Genomic DNA, 21,246 nt, shown 5'->3' with positions numbered 1-21,246 from the left:
CGAATTATTAAATTGCTTATCACCACGTCCAATAATTATCTCCACTTGTATATTGGACAGACTGAAATCACTGTTTTTGATCCCAAAATATATTCTTTATCTACTGGTTCCATCCTTCTCCCTGGTAACTACCTGAGATTAAGCCAGTCAAGTCGTAATTTTGGTGTCACGTTTGACTGTGGGCTGTATCCCTGACCTCATATTTAGGATATCAATAGGGCTGCCTGTTTTCACTCCTGTCACACCGCCTAAACAGATTTTGAAGGTGATAATTAATTCAAGGATTTAGGAGAGGAAAGGGAAATTGCTTATCTGAGTTCATCATTTGCTGAAACTCTCATCCATTCCTTTGTTACCTCTAGACTCTCGTCCAAAGCACTGCTGGCTACTCTCCAGCATTCAACTGTCCATAAACTTGCAGTGACCAAAACTCTGCTGCCCGTATCTTAACTTGGTCCATGTTTTATATTAGATGTTTTGACTGGTAGTGCTAATGAGACGAAAGATGATGGGATATCACATTGTGGGTTCTGAACCAACTCAATGCAGGTGTATTTTACAACAATTGCCAGATTGAAGTCCAATATGAAAGCGAGATAATAACCCACGAATGTGTCTGGTGATATCACAGCATAATGTGGAGATGCTGGCGTTGGACTGGGGTAAGCACAGTAAGAAGTCTGATAACACCAGGTTTAAGTCCAACCGATTTATTTGATAGTAAACTACTATCAAATAAATCTGTTGGACTTAAACCTGGTGTTGTCAGGCTTCTTACTGATACCACAGCATGTCATGTGACTAATCACACACATTCTTTACAATACATCACAGTCCCCTATCCCCGCACCACCACCCCCCCACCCCCGCACCGTTCACTAATCTCCCAGTCAAACAATGTCTTGATTTTAAAATATTCATCCTTGATTTCAACTCCTCCATAGCATTGCCCCTCTCTATTTCTATAATCTATTTCAGACTCACACTGATTCAAGGTACCTGCACTCCTCTAAATCTGGTCACTTATTCATTCCGATTTTAATTGCTCCATCATTGGTGTCTATGCCTTAAAGTCTGGAATACACTTCCTAGACCTCCATGTTACTCGCTTTCCTCCAATAAGACATTCCTTTAAATTTATTTTTTTGACCGTACCTTTGGTTATCTGTATTTCTTTGTCTCACTCCATATCATACTTAATCTTTACTTTGGATGATATGTTGGATTAGATGTATAAATCTACTATGTTGTTGTTGTAAATAATTAATTAAGGCTTTCACAAATAAATGCTTTTGCCAGAAAGAGAATTAATTGATAACTTGAAAGTGAAGTCATGTTTAAAATTATTCAAATTGATCGGAGTAATTTTAACCTAACCCGCCCAGCAGGTAACAGGCAGGTACAAATCAGCCATCCGCTCCCCAACTTGACTAATTCACTCTCCAGTGAAGCCATTTATTGCAGAGAATGTCAGATTAAAATGACACCTCATGTGTGACAAAAAATGAAACGCATTTTAATTCTCTGATGAATAGCTTGAGACCGTCCAAACTGGGAAAGCGAAAGGCTTTGATCTCTGATCTGTACTTGGGTTTCTGGAGTCAGCCAGTCCTTCACAATTGAATTTGGCACACTCTGAGTTGGAGAGCTGGAAACCAGCCAGGATTCCCACTGCTGATCATTATCTAGCAACTCCTGCTGGAAGCGCACGTACAGAGATGTCAGGTGAGGCCAGGGTCAAATTTTCTAGTCGTGTTTCTCAATTTCTGACACTCATTGTCAAGATGAGCACATCAATAATGGCCACCTCGTGCTCCTGGAGCTGTATCCGAGCAAAGTTTAATCCCTCCAGGACAACAGGAAATACTTGAGAAAACAAGTTTGACAGCAAGCTCGTCTCATTCCATTCTAATGTCAATTATCAGCAGCCCCAGAATTCTGCGTCATGTCAAGGCCAATTTCCGTGGCAAGTCCACCTTCATTTTTTGGCATGATAACTATCAATCCAGTGCCAAGTCTGTCTCAAATTTGGATGTCTCATTCCAATGAATATTTCAAACAAATTAACCAAGAACAGTGTTGAACTAATGGGTTTTGCTGAGAGGAAAAAATGGACTCTCTGAACTGTTTAAAAGAAGTTGACTGGGCACAACCTTTGAGTCCACAGCTACGTATAGTGAGAGCACACTGTTCCTGTGAAACTGCCTCTGCGTCTGTAAGGAATACATCCACAGTTGATTAAGGAGCTAAGAACAATAACCTTTGAACAACAAGTTTAGTAATCTGTTTCACCCTGCTACTGTGCAATGACTATGCGAGTGGAACTTTCCATTAACCAGGTGCTGTTGAAAAGGCATTCTGCCTACGACACAACTGTGCAGTGTTGTGTATGAATTTCAAATCTGGCACAGTATCACAGAGGTGGCCTATACGTCACGATGATTGGCTGATTGAACCAAACAGCATGTTTCTTCAGTCATTTCTCAGAGTCAGAGTACAGATCGTATTTCACCAGCCAAGCTTCCATAACAAGAGTCCCAAAACAAAATATCTACTGTTAGATGTGATTGCACAATTGGGCAACACTTGTTGGACAATCCTGAGTGTGCTTAGAACTACACTAACAACAATTTAAAGTAATCAGTCAAGCTTGTAATGTGACTCATTTATGTTTGCTAGAAGCTACATTCATATACAGATACTGGTCTCTGCAAACAAAAGGAATATGTTCAAGCCCTGTGTCCTTTTTGAATTACCCAAAAGCATGGAGAACTATAGTTCCCTATTGCTTCCTCCAAGGCAATGCCTCGCCAGTCAAGAGTTGACTTGCCAACCAAGTAGCTTCATTTTCTCCTGCAGTTTAAATTGTCAATTGTTTGAAAATTGGCATTCTGTTATTTGTCCTGATGAGTTCAAGATGAAAAGCTTCAGCAACATGTCTCTCTTTTCAGCAATAAACAATAAGGTTAGGTCATCTCTGTGCATTTAAACTTTCCAGGTGAACTGCATGGCCAGAATTTTAGGTGGCTCGAGCGGGTGCCTATCTGACCCAACAATGCATAATACCACACAAAAAGACATTGTACATGCGTCCCAACATCATTGCATGATATTTCACTCAGTGAGCATGATCAGGAGTCTGAAATGAACAATTAAGCCGATTAAGGAATCAATCCATAGAGATTTTATGTAGCCTGACCACTTTCACGGCTGTCAGACGGGTCAATCAGTCTGGTAGCCTTTACATTTTCATTCCAATCTCAATCCAGCCCAGGATGCAATTTCATTTAACAATGTCTGGGGGCTGAAAACTGCAGTCAATTGTTTGACTCTGCTGCATAGATGGGGTTTGCTGTGCTTTCCATCATATTCAGTTTGTACAGATCTGCAGCTCCCTGAGACAGCTGTGCAGCTGCTGTCCACCTTGAGGGAGTCCAGTATATGTGCAGCCTGTACCGTCTCTTTTGTTGGTGCCCTCCCTTCCCCACAGCATTGATGCTTTCTCAGCACATGTATCGTGCTGGCTGCCCGTTCATGTGTTAGCCAGCTGGAAAATGCATTCCGGGGCCAATTGCGGCTGGGACCACATTTCGCACTTGCTTCTATGCCCGCCAATCGCTCCCACCCAATGAGCACAAGATTCAGGTCCATGGGTTTTCAAACTGTACATCAATTGAAATGAGAAAATTTGTGCCATTTGACACCATTTACATGTAGAATATTTGGACCCCTCTAACACCAGAAGGTCCCGGCAGTGTCCTCCCCATTCCTCTCACTGGGTCTTGATTTGGTAATTATTGGTTACTCACCACTTCCTGATTAGAAACCACTTCTGTTCTTCATTCACCTCTGGCAAGAGCATCCTGAGGGGCGAACATGTTTGCCTGAAGTGAACCTTTCTGATTTCCCTCCTGGCTCTGCCTCCAAACTCTCACCCATGGGTTTCATAGGATTCTGCCCTTTGTGTCCTCCTCACAGCTGAGTTTCCAACTTAGAATTGTCGGCAATGTGGGTATTACATCCCTTCACCTAAATCATTAATATAGATTGTATATACTCTAGCAGCTGATTCTTGTAGCACTCCAGAAATTACAACTGAAAATGACCCACTTATTCTTCCTGTCCATTAACCAATTCTCTATCAAAACTAATATATTACATCCAAATCCATGGACTCTCACCTTATGCAACAATCTTTGACGTGGCACCGTGTCATATGCATTTTGAAAATCCAATTATACTGCATCCCTTTATGTAACCTGCTATTTATATCTGCATTAAAGTTAATAGATTTGTCAAGCATGATTTGTCAAAAGTGATTTACCTTTCATAAAACCATGTTGATTCTGCCTATTATTGTATTTTCTAAGTGTCCTATTACCACTCCCTTAATAATGGATTCCAGTATTTTTCCAATGACTGATGTCAGGCCAGACCCCCCATTCCCCATCTATTGAAACAGTGCTGTTGAATCTGCTGCCTACCAATCCATTGAGATCCCTGCAGAATCTAGGGAAGTTTGGAAGATTAGAACCATTGCATTTGCTAACTCTGTTGCCATCTCATTTAGAACCCGAGGGTGCCATCAGGCCCAGGGATTTGTTAACCTTCAGTCCCATTAACTTCTCCAGTACATTTTCTTTACTATTATTAATCGCTTAAAGATCTCCACTTACACTAGACTACTTTTTCTATGACATGTTTTGCATCTTATACCATGAAGATGTGGAGGTCTTGTAGTGCAGTGACAGCTGCACAAGTTTCAGGCTTAAATCTGACTTCAGGACTTGATGGCGTGGAAGTTATGTTCCTAATGGTGCCAAACAGGTCAGTTATCAGTCTGTGAATCCTTCCAGTATGCTCGCTGGTGGACAGTAAAGAGCAGGAGAGTTTCCTGGTCAGCTACAGTGCATAAGGTATGGTAAAATGCTGCAGTATTTTGTGAAGCACAATCATGGACCAGCAAAGTGAAAGATCACAGCTGCCAATATCCTCTTAGAACTTGGTATCTGAAAGAAAGGGAAGATGGTGAAGACAAGGATAAAATATGTGATCATTCTCCACAATAACCTCCCCTGTCTCAGGCTGCAAGGGACCCATGTTTACTTTTGCTACTCTCTTCCTTTTTATGTTCTTGTTGCTTAGAGTTGTTCTAAGAACATAAGAACATAAGAAATAGGAGCAGGAGTAGGCCATCTGGCCCTTCGAGCCTGCCCCGCCATTCAATAAGATCATGGCTGATCTGTCGTGGCTCAGTTCCACATTCCCGCCCTCTCCCCATAACCCTTAATCCCCTCTCTTATCAAAAACCCATCAACCCGCATCTTAAAAATATTTAGCGAGGCAGCTTCCACCACTTCAACGGGCAGAGAATCCAGAGATTCACCACCCTTTGAATGAAGAAGTTCCTCCTCAACTCTGTTCTAAACCGCCCCCCCCTTTATCTTGAGGCTGTGCCCCCTAGTCCTACTGTCCTTTCTGAGTGGGAAGAGTCTCTCCACCTCTATCCTATCCATCCCATTCATCATCTTATACGTCTCAATGAGATCTCCCCTCATTCTTCTAAACTCTAACGAGTACAAGCCTGGTTTATTCAGCCTCTCCTCATAGCTCAACCCCCTCAACTCCGGCATCAGCCTAGTAAACCTCCTCTGCACTCCCTCCAAGGCCAAAATATCCTTGCGTAAGTACGGCGCCCAAAACTGCACACAGTACTCCAGCTGCGGCCTCACCAATGCCCTATGTAGCCGCAGCAAGACCTCCCTACTTTTATATTCAATCCCCCTCGCTATGAAGGCCAGCATCCCATTTGCCTTCCTGACCACCTGCTGCACCTGCAAACTGGGTTTTTGCGACTCATGCACAAGGGCCCCGAGGTCCCTCTGCACCGTCGCCTGCTGCAGTTTTTCTCCACGTAAGTAATAATCCTTCCTACCATTATTCCTACCAAAGTGGACCACCTCGCACTTGCCAACATTAAATTCCATTTGCCATTTCCTGGCCCATTCGCCCAGCCTATCTAGATCCTTCTGTAGACTCTCCACACCCTCCGCGCAATTTGCCGTTCCACCAATCTTGGTGTCATCAGCAAATTTCGACACCATACACTCGGTTCCCTCCTCCAGATCATCTATATAAATGGTAAATAGCTGAGGCCCCAGCACCGACCCCTGGGGCACTCCACTAGTCACCAACCGCCAATCTGAATAGCTTCTTAAATGTACATGGTGTTCCCTTTGTACGATCAGCTGCTTTGGGAGGAGGCTGCTGCACTGTCTGCCCACATGGCCTCTGATGACCTTGGTGGTTGGCCTCTGATTACTTTAGGTCTGGAAGGCCCTGTTTAGGTGCAGGTGTCTGCTCTGTCTGCACGTCTAATGGAGGCACTGAGATCACTGAGCAAGGGGCTGAGGAGACAGGGCCCACATCAGGATCATCCTGATGGGAGACCCCAGATGCAGAGATCACCCAAACCGCCTCCCTGGAAAGACATGCTTGTACCTCTCTGCTGACTGGAGTTGGAAAAACGATCTGGTGGAGATTTCAGGAGCCATTTCCCCTCTCAGCTTGCCATTGTTGCACAGAGTTGATGGAAAAGGAAATGGTGCACAGGTCTTCACATCTCAGGCAATTCCATGAGGGTTGCTAATCTCTTGATGGAGGAAGCCAGGAGTGTACCTGTCAGAGACATGGCAGTACTCATGATCTAAATGGTATTCTCCGCTGTGTGCCAGTGTGCACGCAGGCTCTGAAATTTCTTCCAGATGTTTCCTCATCTCTCACTGCAGCTGCAGTATTTACCATGTTGCAACTGACTCCAGATGCCCATCGTTAGCCTAGGGCTCAGCAAGGACTTTGCCTCCCGCAGGGTCCAACTCTCTGTACTGCCACACATCACAGACTCCGTCAGCTGCTGGAGTGTGCCTGTGCCATGCTTATCAGAATACCCAATAACATGAGAGTATCATGTCCAAAAGATATCGGGGTGGATGGTGTAGTGGGGGTGGGGGGGAATGTGGGGTTGAGCCCACAAGCAGAGCAGCCATAATCTTATTGAATGGTGAAGCAGGCTTGAGGGGCTGAATGTGAATGGCCTACTCCTGTTCTAATTTGTATGTTCATATGTTCATATCAACACTAGTGAAGAGTGTGGGGGAAATGATGTAATGATGCACCTCCTCCTCAAAGCAACCGGCCCCTAATCTCTGCACTTTATTTTCTGTCTGACCTGCATGAGATAAAAGTTTCTGAGTTCCCACTACATCATTTTAACTACTCTTTCTGTTGAATTACTTGTTTCCGTTAATGGACACTTGAGTGTTTTGCTTTGTGCATCATTGGGTTTCTGTACTCGGCCAATCACTCCCTTCAGTCTTCATTCCTGGCTTGACATCTGCGATAGAGCAACCCTCATTCTGCCCTTCTGGTTCCAGTGGTTCCTGTTCATTAGGGGTTAGGAGGCCAATTACAGAACACCTCCTCCAGTCTTGGCTCATTCCTTTCTATTACGGCCAGCAGAAAGACGAATACCATTGGTCGCCCTGTAAAGACAAGCACAACACCTATGCTGGTGGCAACCCAGCTGCCCCCTTGATGAAATTGCACAAATGCCTCCTGTGCTTGGTCAATCTCAAAGGACCTCACTGGAGTCAACAATGAAAGAGAGGCATCTTCCATCCAGATTCAGACGTGTCCCTGACAAGAGCTGCTGCCTGACCCTATTGCCACTGCCTGGGTGGTCACTTCCTCTCCACCAAACACACCCTCTCGTATTGCCACATGCAAGCTCCAAGGGAAAAGTGGTATGGAGTACTCCCTTTCACAGCATGAATGAAGTTATTGGCATATTTGTGACACTGAATCCAGGATCTGGGGGTGTGACCCCATAGCTTCTGATCTCCTCTGCAATTTCTATGCCCACCTACATGGTCAGTCAACCCAGCTTCCTCTTCCTGGGAAGATGATCTCCTGGCAACCTGGCAGAGAGGCTGCAGGGAAGCATCATTAAACCACTGGCCACTCAGGGTCTTCCTTTCACCATTGTCCCGATCAATTTTCTTTCCTCCTGCAGATGGCCTGGCAAGGCCCCTGATATTGAGCACTGGAATTCCTTTAGATATCGTGCCAGAAGCCTCTCTGCCCATCTCACTCCCTTAGTGGGCAGCCATGAGAGCCAAGAACTCATAATTGGCTGCCCACAGGAAAATTATTTGCAGTCACTGATATACCTGGCGGCTTCTATCCTAGGGGTGGAACCTAAAACCTAGCTGGCAAATTCGATCCAGATGGTGGCAAAATGGTGGTGCAGGCAATTTGCCTACTGACCATCTCCTGGGCTATCTAATTCCATTGGGTGTCATCTCAACCATGGAATATTGCTATTGAAGGTACTTGGACAGAAAGTGCACCATTCATTTCAAATTATCCTGCCAATTAGCTCGAAACTTTGCAACAGTTCATGAAATTGGTTGCTGTTCCCTGAATACGAGAGAATGTTTTATTCTGGAGTCTTTTTTTTGATTCTTTCTCCTATTTTGCTGATCTCCTGTCAAAGGGAAAAAAGAGTAAAGACAGGGAAATATGAATACTGGTCCAAACTGATGTTGTGTATCTTAGAATGGAAAGTGAGTAAAAACTGGGAACAAAGGGTGGGATGATGGAGTTGGGGATGCTGGTGATGGCTGTTTGAGTGGGAGGTTGGGGCGAATGGGGTCCTATGTTCGGAGGGAAGGGAAAGGGAGTGCAGCATTGGCTGTTTGATGGTGGGGGGTGGCCGAGAGAGAGGTGCCAGTCCTTCAGCTCTGATCAGATGGGGGGAGAGGCGGTGAGGGCCATGACTGCTGGGGTGGGCAGAGCGGGAAGATCTCCGTGCCGAGGTGGGAAGAGATTATCTTTTCTTCTGTTTGTGGTGCCCTTCAGTAACAGCGCTCCGATCTCAGCATAGCTTTGTGGCCATGTTTAGATCCTGCTCCTCAACTATGATTGAGTGAAACATGATCAGCTTTTGACAGAGTGTCAAATGGCCTGGGCAGAAAACTAGCCAGTGAGAAGCACGCCAGTTTTCAGTCAGACCCTGACACCTCACCAAGTTCTGGTAAGATCGCCATCCCCAAGAATACTAGCCTAAACCTTTTTTTCCTATTGGGATGAGGTTTCAGTGAGTTGACTAATTTCTGAGGTAGTTTGAAGATATTTTGTTTTTGGTTCCTCAAAATATTTTCAAACATTTCCAAAAAGTTCAAAAATAAAACAAAGCAAAAAAAAAATCCAGAAATAAGGCAGGAAAAAAATATTTCAAAGGAGTAAAAAGACATTGAAGAAAAAAGAAAAAATGCTCATCAAAATGACCTTGCACTGTTTAAACTTTTGCACATGGAACTTCTCTTTATACCAACTCCAGATGGATGGGTTACGTGCAAAGTATGATTTTTTTTGTATTCTATGGAAATCATATGTACTGCAATTTGCACCTATTCCCCACTGGGTTTAGTTCAGTTGGCTGGATAGCTGCTTCGTGATGTAGAGCAATGCCAACATTGTGGGTTGGATCCCTGTGCCAGCTGAGGTTATTCATGAAGGCTCCACCTTCTCGACCTTGCCCCTTGCCTGAGGTGTGGTGGCCCTCAGGTTAAATCGCCACCAGTCAGCCTGTGGTCATCTGGGACTATGGTGACTTTACCTTTACTATGAATCTAGGTCATTAAACTGACCTGAAAAATCACTAATTCCTGTGAGGACGGGATATTTCGTTCATGCAAGTCTCAAAACTGGAAATTCCCATGGATCTGTAAATGGTCTGCCAAATCTTCCCGTCCTGCCCACTCCAACGTTACACACACCCATTCTCAACATGACTCAATTTCTGAAATTGGGAAGTTTCTTCATGGGTCTCACTATAAACAAAACCTTTTGAGTTACGCAGGAAAAGATATTCTAAGTATTTCAAATGCACTGAAAAATAACTGAAGGCAAATTGATATAATAGGAAAGCCTGGACTTGCTGGATGAAGAAAGACACATCTGCGGATGAACAAAACCATCCGCATCCTCGTCCTCCAGTTTACTATTTGATAAATTTAACATCTTCTCCCTCATCAAAACTGCCTACTTAAACCTCCATAATATCCCAGTCTCTACTCATTGCTGCTGAAACTCTCCTTAGCGACTTTGTTACCTCTGGTACAAACAACAAACTTCTGGCTGCTCTCCCAGTTGTAATCCCTATATACCTGAACTGCTGCCTGCATCCTAATTTACACCAAGTTGGTTCATCTATCGCTCCTGTAGCTCACAAAATTCTCCCAATCAGCTGGTTCCTGTACTGGCTAAAATGAACGTAGTAAGAAGTCTCACAACACTAAGTTAGAGTCCGACCAGTTTATTTGATAGTAATCTCACAAGCTTTCGGAAACAGCGTTCCTTCGTCAGGTGTGTGGAAGGTTCTTACTGTGTTTACGCCAGCATCTCTACATCATAAAATAAACGCAACAGCTAAGAGCAGGAAAAGACAATACAGTGCATCGGGCATGCAGCACAATTCAAGAAGATCATGACTGATCCTTGACCTCAACTCCATTTTCCTGCCCAAAGGTGCATAAGGCAGCAACTTGCCATCACCCAGAGTGGCCTTGACAGTGCTTGGTGGCACTGAGCCTGTGGCTCTTATCCTGATGATTCTTTAGACCATCTCCTCAAGGTCACTGAGGAGGAATTACAGGAGTACTGATCTCACTGCTGGTGCTCTGGCGTTCATTGTGGGCCATCACTCCTGCAAGAGAAAGGGCAGAATGCCAATGATTGTGAGTCAGTGAGGGTGATTCTCTAACCTGCCTGCTGGTGCATGGATTGACTGGAAATGGAAATCATGGGAGAGAGGGCTAGTTCATTTCGCACCAGCGAGAACCCACTTTGGGATTTTCCCCACTCCTGTGTTCCCAGCGAGGGCAAGAACCAGATTAGCATGTTTAAAAATTAATTTAGATATGCTTAGTTGATTTCAAGCTAGGTTCTCCCTGCTCCTAAGCTTCTCTAACCCTCGAGTGCAACAGGCACCCGGCGTGAATCACTGTTGGTCGCCACAAGCAGGGATCAGGTGCCTTGGCAACACTTGGGGTTTTGGAGGCCATTGAAACCCCTGAGTGGTCAGGGAAATGGCTGGGCAGTGCCAAGGGGGCAGAGCCTGAAAGGAGTGGAGCCTGAGGAGAGCAGGGCATGAAGGGGGACCCAATGAGAGGGCCCCAGTGCTCCGATGCTAGCAATCTATGTTCGGGGGACGGCGGGCAGTGGTTAAGTCCATGATCTACATCAGGGAGGGAGAGAGAAACATGCCATCAGTGAGGGGCAGGAGGTCCTGAAGTCTGTGGGGCAATGGAGGGAGGTCTTCAATTTCATTTTGAGATCATGGCGCCCCTTAATGATGGCAGCCTTATCTGTGAAGTTGAGCTTGTTGGCATCTTTAGACCCCCCTCTCCGAACCAGTGCAAAACTCGCCCCCTCCCAAAAAATGACTCAATACGGAAGATTGCGATCATACTTGCACTGGACATGTCGGTGCGAATTGCACCACTTTTTTCAACTGAAATGACACTTTAGGCATGATCTTACTGGCCATCCATACCATGCTCTTGTTGCAGCAAGGTCGGAGATTTTGGCTCCCAGCAAAATCTCCATTCACTGCAACAGGATGGGCAAATCCTGCCAGTGTGAATCAGTGTAATGTTCTGGCCTTTGTTTCTGGGAAAATTCCATCCAGTGTATTTGGTGATGTGCCTCCCAATTTTGAGTAAGTATAGGTTTGTAGAAATTGTGGCCATGTGGCCATGTATGGTTGGATGGTGTGTGTGTGGGTAAGGTACAGTATAAGGGTGTTAAGTGTGAGTCCCGAGTGTGTTGCTGGACGAGTAATGAGGATGTGGTGGGTTGAGCAGTGGGAGGTGGCTGGTGTGGTGAGTCCGGCAAGTGATGTGCAGATTTACTCATACACCTTGACCACCCAAATGATGTAATTCAACCTCTTCCTGCCCTGCTGCCATATCATCAATGCACCACTTTGGGCATTAGCCATTCTCATCACTATCTCCCATTCACTTCTGTGGCTCATTCATGAAGACCCACAGCAGATACGTGGCTTCTTTCCTTTAATCGAGTTGTTCCAAACCATCATCTGTCCGGACAAAGCAAATATTCAGGGTTGAGAACCAGGCGACAGTGATTTAAAGCAATTGGCAAGAATTAGAAGCGCTACAATGTGAAGCATTTTTAAACAGTAAGTAGTTAGGATCGACAATACACATTCTGCGGGAGGGGTGGAAACAGACTTACTTGTGGCTTTCAAAAGAGTACTGGATAATTATCTGAAGTGAAAAGGTTTGCAGGACTACATGGAAAAGGCGGGGGAGTGGGACGAGCAAAGTTGGTCTTCCAGAGAACCTCCTCCTGTGCTGCAACTATTCCATGATTCTCTGACTAGTTTGTGATTGACAGATGGATGTGGGACATCAAGGAGCCTAAATCTGCATTGCTACATTGATTTACAGGGACAAAGCAATTCCAATAATGCCATATGAAGCAGTGACTGCATGTGTGCCCAGAAAATTCAACAAGGCCTTTTTATAGGTGCCCATGGCAGTCCTTGAGATGAGGCTCAAGTACTAGAGTTATAGAGTCATAGAGGTTTACAGCATGGAAACAGGCCCTTCAGCCCAACTTGTGCATGCCATCTTTTTTTTTAACAATTAAATTTGTTCCAATTGCCTGCATTGACCCATATCCCTCTATACCCATCCTACCCATGTAACGGTCTAAAGGCTTTTTAAAAGACAAAATTGTACCCACCTCTAATACTATCTCTGGCAGCTTGTTCCAGACACAGACCACCCTCTGTGTGAAAAAATTGCCCCTCTGGACACTTCTGTATCTCTCCCCTCTCACCTTAAATCTATGCCCTCTAGTTTTAGACTCTCCTACCTTTGGGAAAAGATGTTGACTATCTAGCTAATCTATGCCCTCATTATTTTATAGACCTCTATAAGATCACCCCTAAGCCTCCTACAATCCAGAGGGTAAAGTCCCAGTCTATCCAGCCTCTCCTTATAACTCAAACCGTCAAGTCCCGGTAGCATCCTAGTAAATCTTTTCTAGTCTCAGGACCTATTCTCACCGTACTATTAATGCTGTTAAATGAATGGGAGCTCTGTCTGCGTACTTTACAGAAGTGCCAGGTATTTTTAAAGAGTACTCCTTTGGCTTGCGTGTTAAGATTGTGGCCATGACCAGATTATGCTCTCATTCCCATCACAGCCACTGTCCACCAGACCTCTTCTCCACCGCTAATCTGCCCCAATCCTGGCCAACAGGAATTGTTCACAGCAGGAGTCAGTGAGATATGCCGAGTGGCCAGTGAGTGGGCAAAACCAGCTCACTACATTTATAGTAACTAAACACAAGGACAAGTATAGGAAGGTTCTCGGGTCTCTCTGCTTTAGCTGTGAACCGGATGGATTGGACCTGATTTCAGGCAGTGATTTACACATCGTGATTTATACACATTTAATAAATCGCATACATCTGTACAAACACAAGTACCTTCATGTTACTTAATAATATCATCTATCAGAAAATGCATATTACCAACCATTGAAGTCCTTTAACATATTTTTAATCAAAGCTGTCAATCAGATGATGGTGGTAAAGAATGTAATTATAAGACACAATACTGGTAGAAATCCATTTTATTAATCTGAATATCACTGACCATTGCTGGTGACTGCGGTTATTATCAAAGGGTTGGTTAATGCTTTGAACTTGCATTCAACCTTGAGCTGCCAGCAACCATTGTGTGGAACAATGCACCAGGGAGAGGTGCCTGGGAAATATAAAGAGTTTCAGGGGTATCAGCGTATAATGTATAGTGGTAGGAAAACAACAACAGAGCTTTCGCTATTGAACTTATGAGCATGGCATTGATGCTCAGCTGCAGCATAAAGGAAGGGGTGCATTCTCTAAAGGCTCATAAAACGGCATGTTACAAACACAGGGCGAAACATGTTTTATGCTTGATCCATTCATGATGCCATATAAGAGTGGGAACATATTCATTATCGGCAGTCAGTCAGCTACACCTAATGCCACTCATCTCACCTTTTACTGAGGACCCACCTGCTCACTATGGGTCAAGGGTGGACTGTCAACTGAGTCACAGCTGGGAACCCAAAGGCACTTTGTAGCTGATGTTTGTTTTCTGACATATTAAGCAAAAAGTCGAGATGAAAAGAAAGACTAAAAAGTTGAAATAAACAGAAAAAGTTGCCAGTGGTCAGCATATAGAGCAGTGTGTGAAAAAGGTTGAGATCTTGGTGATACTTCTCATTATAATGATCATTTATAAACATGAACGAACAAAAAGGGGGAAGGATTAGGCTTGGGCACAACAGGTAGTGATCAAGATTTTGAGTAGTTAAGTGTCCTACCCAAAATATTAGCCCCTTTCCGATATTGCATTGTGAGCATTCATTGTTCATGAACTATTCTTTTGAATTTGGAATTGTAACAGGAGTATAAAATATTGTTTTATTTCTTGTACACTTTGTGAGCCATAGCACATTAGCAAGCTATTTACTGTAAATAAACAGAGCAGAGGCAGTAAAGTGAGAACAACTGGAACTTCCCCATTGTCTATTCATAAAGTAAAGCAGATTGCCTGCAGTGATGTGTTATCTCCTGTCCTCTAGTGGATAGACCACTTAACCTGCAGTTAATTTTAAAGAGGTGCATAGGGTGCAATAACTAAGTACAATCTGATTTTGCAGGCTTTAAAATCTGTGGGCAAAACAAATGATTAGCACAGTGCTGTTGACTATAGAAGCTTAACACTGAGAGCAGTCAATTAACAGCCATTGTTCAAACTGGCCATCTGCCAGGTCTTTTAAAAGCCTCAATAATCAAATCACATTAATTTGTAAGAATTTGCAAAATTGGAGCTAACAGCTTTTCTCACGTGACAAACGATAGGCTATTTTTCTTCTGTTTCAAAAGGAAAATAGAAGGATGGCCATTTTTCTTCTAAAACTACAGGCCATCAACACAATCATAGATTCGTTTGGTGCATTTTCTGAAAATGTGTTTTGTTAGTGGGAATTCAGAAAGTAGCTACCAATCATGTTGCAACATTTAATAAAATCCTTTAAGGTTTCTCACACAGCTGATAAACCATTTAACTGAGCTATAAAGCATCTACCTTTATGAGGAATAGGCTCAAAGAAATATAAAAGTCTTTTCATTGAACAAGCACCAAACATTCTTGTCAAATCTGCTCTGGGCAAATAGGAATAATTTTTTGATGCTACCTGCACTGGTTCTTTTGGAAAAAGCGGTCATCTTTAGACTCACATTCTCACTTTTTTCTATAAACCTTTTAAGTTCCTCATCCTCAAGGACTTGGAAACTCCCTTTTAAATTTACTTGTAGAACTAGCCTCCACCACCTTTTCGGGTAGTGTTCCAAATCCCAACAACTCTGAGTAAAAACATTCTCCTCATCTTCTGCCTTGATCTTTTGCTTGTGATGTTGAACCTATGTATGACCTCTGGTTGTCAGCCCAATTGCCAGTGTAAATTGTTTTTTTCTATCTAAACCTCTCAGCATCATGAAATTTTTGATGAGGTCACCCTTTAATTCTTTCTTTACCAAGGAGAACAGTCCTAACTTATTCAATCACTCCCTCATAACTCAAGTCCCTTATCCTTGGTAGCATCCTGGTAAACATCCATATTCTTCTAAGACAAACAGTCACCCAAGCCCGGAATCAAACCCGGATCCCCGGTACTGTGAGGCAGCAGTGCTATCCACTGTGCCGCAGTGCTAATCACTGTGCCACCGTGCTAACCACTGTGCCATTGTGCCACCAGTGTGGCACAGTAGCACAATGAATAGCACTGCTGCCTCACAGTGCCAGGGTCCCAGGTTCAATTCCACCCTTGGGTGACTGTCTGTTTGGAGCTTGCACGTTCTCCCCGGGTCTGCATGGATTTCCTCCAGGTGCTCCGGTTATCTCCCACACTCCAAAGATGTGCGGGTTAGGTTGATTGACCATTCTAAATTGCCACTTAATGTCAGGAGAATTAGCAGGATAAGTTCGGGGATAGGACCTGGGTGGGATTGTTGTCGGTGCAGGCTCAATGGTCCAAACAGTTTCCTTCTGCGTTGTGGGGATTCTATGATGCAGCAAGGTTAAAGAGGTTGGGACTCAAATCATTGTAATTTAGATGAATGAGGGCTGAACTCATTGAAACATATAGGATTCTTAAGGAACTTGACAGGGTAAATGCTGAGAAGATATTTCCCCTCAAGGGAGAGTCTAGGACCAGAGGGCATAGTCTCAGAATAAAGAAGTGCCAATTTAAGACTGAACGGCATTTCCAATGTTGGCTTTCTCTGAACAGCTCATATCTATTCAAGTTCTCAGTCACTGACCCAGCTAAGGCTTCCAGTATTTTAAAGTTCAGCTAATGGCTCCACAATTTCCTAGGTTAATTCTGTCTCCTTTTTTATTGCCATTAAATAATTGACAGTCTTCAAATCTGGGGGGCAATTGTTGAATCAAGAGAGCTTTGGAAGCATCAGCAATTTTCTCACCTGTTTCCTTTCATTTCCTGGAGTGAAAACTATCAGGTCCTGGCATTTGATTTATCTTTAGTCTCATTATTTTCTCCATTACCAGCTTTTTACTCAAATTAAATCAATCCTCTTGATTTATTTTTCGTTTTTCTTGAATGTTAGCAAGATGTAACAAGTAATAGAATTGTCAGTTATGTAAGCTACATTATTCATGCCATGACGAAAGACAGAATGTATGACATGATGGATAATTTACAGACCAAATCTCACTGGAACATTTCCCACTATTACTTTCGTTAGTGATTCAACTTGCATATAATCAGAAGTTCAGACATGGAATAGCTCAGTCTATCTGAGAAAGCTATTCTGCAAAATAGTTTCTAACTAACTGCTCTATTGAATCCTTTAATGACCTTCTAGGTCTCAATTATATCATCTTCTAAATTCAACAGAGTGCAAGCCTTGTCTATCCAACTCATCTAATAAATTAATCCTGGGATCATTCTGGTGAATCTGTATTGCACTCCCACCAAAGTCATATGATGATTTTATTTCAATGTAGATGAATTTGGGAAAGACAATGTAGAAGGCATGTGACAGAGAGATAAGAAGATAATTCAAATCTTGTACAATATTCTATACAGATCCTGCTATGTATACAACATGTGGATTTCCAGGTCCAGCGTAATGATTGCACACAAGTACATTGTCATGCACGATAAAACAATGCAGTACCCACATTGGTACTTGCAATGTACTACTGGTTCTCTTCAGAGAGCAAGGAGAATATAATTAGTCTGCAGTGAAGCTAAAGAATACCAATCAACTGACCCCAATGAGAAAATGGAAGAAATACTTGCAGTGACGTATCATGTCTTTAAAATACTCCGTGATGTTTCTCACAGTGAATCACATTTAGAGTGTGGCAACTGTCACCTCGGGAAATGTGACATGAATGAATAAATTAATCAGTTAGCGTCAGTTAGATGCACTCACTTATATGTGGTAATACTGATGAAGAAACCAAATGGCCTAAAAATCCCGTTATTACAACAGGATGTTGGGAAGCATCCCTGTGGAATTTCCAAGCCAGTGAGTCATTGTTGAAGAAGGAATGATAGTATTGCCTAAGAATGAAGCATGTCTTCATGGATGTCCGTTCTGATTTGTACAGTGAAATGACTGGCTTGTTACCAGAGGCTGGTCCGCTGCCAGGCTCTTAGCCAGCAGTTACTTGCCACAATGCATACTTGATTGAGTGCTGGTCTCAGTAATACGGGTAAACGCCATACCCAGATTTCCAACTATAGTAACAATTTATATTTCTAAAGCACCTTTAATACAATAAAGCATCCCAAGATCCTTCGCAGGAGCAACATCAAACTAAACATGACACCTAATTCTGGGTTGGGTTCCCATTCTAGAAGTGAGTAGCATGAATTGGCAAATAACCTGGCTGAGCCTGTTCTCCTCAGGGGAAAGTCACAACAAAGTTGGATTTTCATTCTGGTTGCTCACTGGGTTCAGGCCCCGCTGAGTGTGGATAGAGTTTGGATGCAGCCACAGAAGCTGTTGAGTATTGAGGTGGGCTGTTTAAAAAGCCTGTCCCTGTGCTCTGGAACTTGTCTCAATTGTAATTGAGCAAAACAATGATCTTCCTTCTAGCCCTCACCCTTCACACCCCATCAACCCACCCCATCCCAAACTTCCCATGCCCATCCATACCAACTCATGCCACCCCATGCCCACCATCCAACCTGATCCCTTATATCTTCCAGGCCAAGAGATGGCCCTCTTCACCACTCCCAAAACACCTCATAACCTTCATGCCAAGATATAGAGTTGTCATACTCATTCACCTACCACAGTATACTGAATGGAATTAAGATCACAGATAATTACTGCCACCTCCAGAGTGATGCCCCTTCTAAGCCCATGTATCACTACCCCAACCCCATCAATTTGAAATTTCCAAAGGAAACATTCCCTCCTTGGCCCTGGTCTACCCCTCAATCATCACAGTTTGATTTGTTCAACACTGCGGAGACCACACACAGACTGGCTGATTTGTGGAACACTTCCATTCAGTCTGCACGTTCTCCACTTTGTGTTCACATTGACATCTCAGTCCTTGACCTCCTGCAGTGTCCCAAGGGAGCTGAACATGAACTTGAGGAAAAACACCTTTAAAGACTTCCCGGCTCAACACTGAGTTCAACAATTTCAGGCCATAATCTTTGCCCCCGTTTTGTTTCATGTGTTTTTTTTATGCTTGTTTGTTTTCTCTCTCTTGCCCTTTACTTCACATTCAGATGGTTACTACCCTGCCATTCACTCCTCATCTAGATACACCTGGGAATGCACAGTAGCACAGTGGTTGGTGACTAGGAGATTTCCACAGTACATTCATTGCAGTGTTAATGTAAGCCTAATAAATACATAAACTTAAACTTTTGTTTCTTAACTTGTCCCATTGCCATTTGGCTCTGTATCATGAAATTTTTTGTCATTGAATCTGTCCTACTCTCCATCCTATCACAGGTCTTCCCATTTGTTCTTTTTACCACCGTCCTTCCTTTTACTTGCTCAGAAACTGCTTCATATCTCAGTTCTGATAAAAGGTCTCAGAGCTGAATCATTAACCCTTGTTTCTGCCCATGAAGGCTGCCATGTCTGCTAAATTACATAATTTTACGTGTTCTTTTCTTTGGTATTATGCTGTCTTTCACCTCTGTTGTCCACAGTGCAGTTTGTTTGATCAGTGAAACTCTTTCACCTCAGGGGCACATACTGGTGCTGGGTTAAGCTGGAAAAATAATTGAACACCTCTTACTGTTCTACTGCAGCCTATCCTGTTAATAGTTTTGACCAGTTTGCTGTCATCAGTCTCTCATTCTGTAAACATTAAGCCTGCCAGAATGATTGGAAATTGTGACTGAGTGATATCTACTTATAACGTCATCAGCGAACCAAAAATGTACTGAACTGTTTAAAGAGACTTTTTCTCAAATACAAGAAAAGACATTGAGCACAAGTGGCTGCCACAAGTCACCTGAAGGCTGGAATTGTAACTTGGTCACTTCTGAACAGTTACTATATGGATGGCACTGCAGACATGCCCTCACATGTTGCCCATGAAATTTTATACCTGTGTGGGGGGATGTCAAGGTCCACTTTACAAAGAACGATTGAAAGGAATGGGGATGTTATTTGCATATTTATGAGCTTACCCCTCCAGCAGAGACCAAGAGTCCAACAAGACAATAGCTATCTTAAGAAAGGGTAATCAAAACAGATAATTCCTTCAGAATCTAACAACTGAGACATTATAAACCACAGAAAAAAATTCCAGCTACAACATCAAAATCCAATACTATGGGAAGATTTTAAAAATGCAAAGTGCTGGACTTCAATCACTTGTAATCCTATCGTGACAATGGAGAACTCTAACCATCCAGGATATACATCCAGTATAGACACACAAACCCATGTGGGGGCTGAAAGCGCCCCATCCTCTTGCTGGTTTCTACTATCCTGAAATGTGTTGAACATTTCTGAGATGAAACATCTAAGTATAATCACATGTCCTACAGCAATGAATACAGCAGATATGGTCATCAAATTCCTTTGGCACATATGGCCAACAGGACTTTAAGAATTGGATTGCCAAATGGAAGCTGAGGAATGTGGAGAAGCTGCTAATAGAGGAATAAGAAATCTCTCTCTCTCTCTGTCTCTCTCTGAAGCTGAGTACAGTCCTATCAGTACGGTCTAAAAATTTAAACATTATACATGCACAATCGGTAGTCCCGGCAATGGCCATGATTTCACTTCAAGCTGTGATCGGAACTCAAACATAATTTCACTCTGGATGGCTAATTAAGGACTGGCCAGAGTGAAACGTGATGGGATATTGGCACAGGGTAGGCATTGAATGTGTGTGTGTGTGTGTGTGTGTGTGTGTGTGTGTGTATGTGTGTGAGTGAGTCTGTGTGTGTGAGTGAGTCTGTGTGTGTGTATGTGTGTGTGAGTCTGTGTGTGCGTGTGTGTGTGTGAGTGTATGAGTGTGAGTGTGTGTGATTGTATGTGTGTGTATGTGTGTGGGTGTGTGTGGGTGTGTGTGTATGAGTGTGAGTATGTGTGTGTGAGTGAGTGTGATTGTGTGTGTGAGTGAGTGTGTGTGTGTGTGTGGGTGTGTGAGTGTGTGTATGAGTGTGAGTGTGAGTGTGTGTGAGTGAGAGTGTGAGTGTGAGTGTGTGTGATTGTGTGTGTGTGTGTGTGTGTGTGTGTGTGTGTGTGTGAGTATGTGTGAGTATGTGTGAGGGTGTGTGTGAGTGTGAGTATGTGTGTGGGTGTGTGTGTCAATGGCAGGCATTGGGTCCATTGGGGATCTGGTGGGGGATTTAAATTCAGTAAAAGTTGACGAGGAGCCTCAGGGAACTGTGCAACATTTTATACCGAGCAACTCTGAGATAGACATGCTCGAGTTAGAATGTGAAGCAAGGTCAGGTCACAAAGAGGCAGCGATCTCAGAGGAAGGTGAGAGTCCTGTGGACAGATATGAGACTGGTGGAAAATGCAAACAATGAAGGGACATCTCAACTCAAATAAAAAATCCTAGGCAAGAATTCC

General features: G+C 43.4%; 1 protein-coding gene across 1 annotated transcript in view; it reads left to right on the top strand.

The window, feature by feature from the left end:
- LOC145354845 (retinoic acid receptor beta-like) overlaps window positions 1-21,246 on the top strand; it is a 337,521-nt gene that overhangs the window by 1,035 nt on the left and 315,240 nt on the right. The window lies entirely within an intron of this gene.

Source organism: Carcharhinus amblyrhynchos, chromosome 2, assembly GCF_965287045.1.
Source record: "Carcharhinus amblyrhynchos chromosome 2, sCarAmb.v2.hapA, whole genome shotgun sequence".
Classification (NCBI taxonomy): Eukaryota; Metazoa; Chordata; class Chondrichthyes; order Carcharhiniformes; family Carcharhinidae; genus Carcharhinus; species Carcharhinus amblyrhynchos.
Note: the sequence above shows the minus strand (reverse complement) of the source record. Positions and strands in the feature narration are given on the sequence as shown.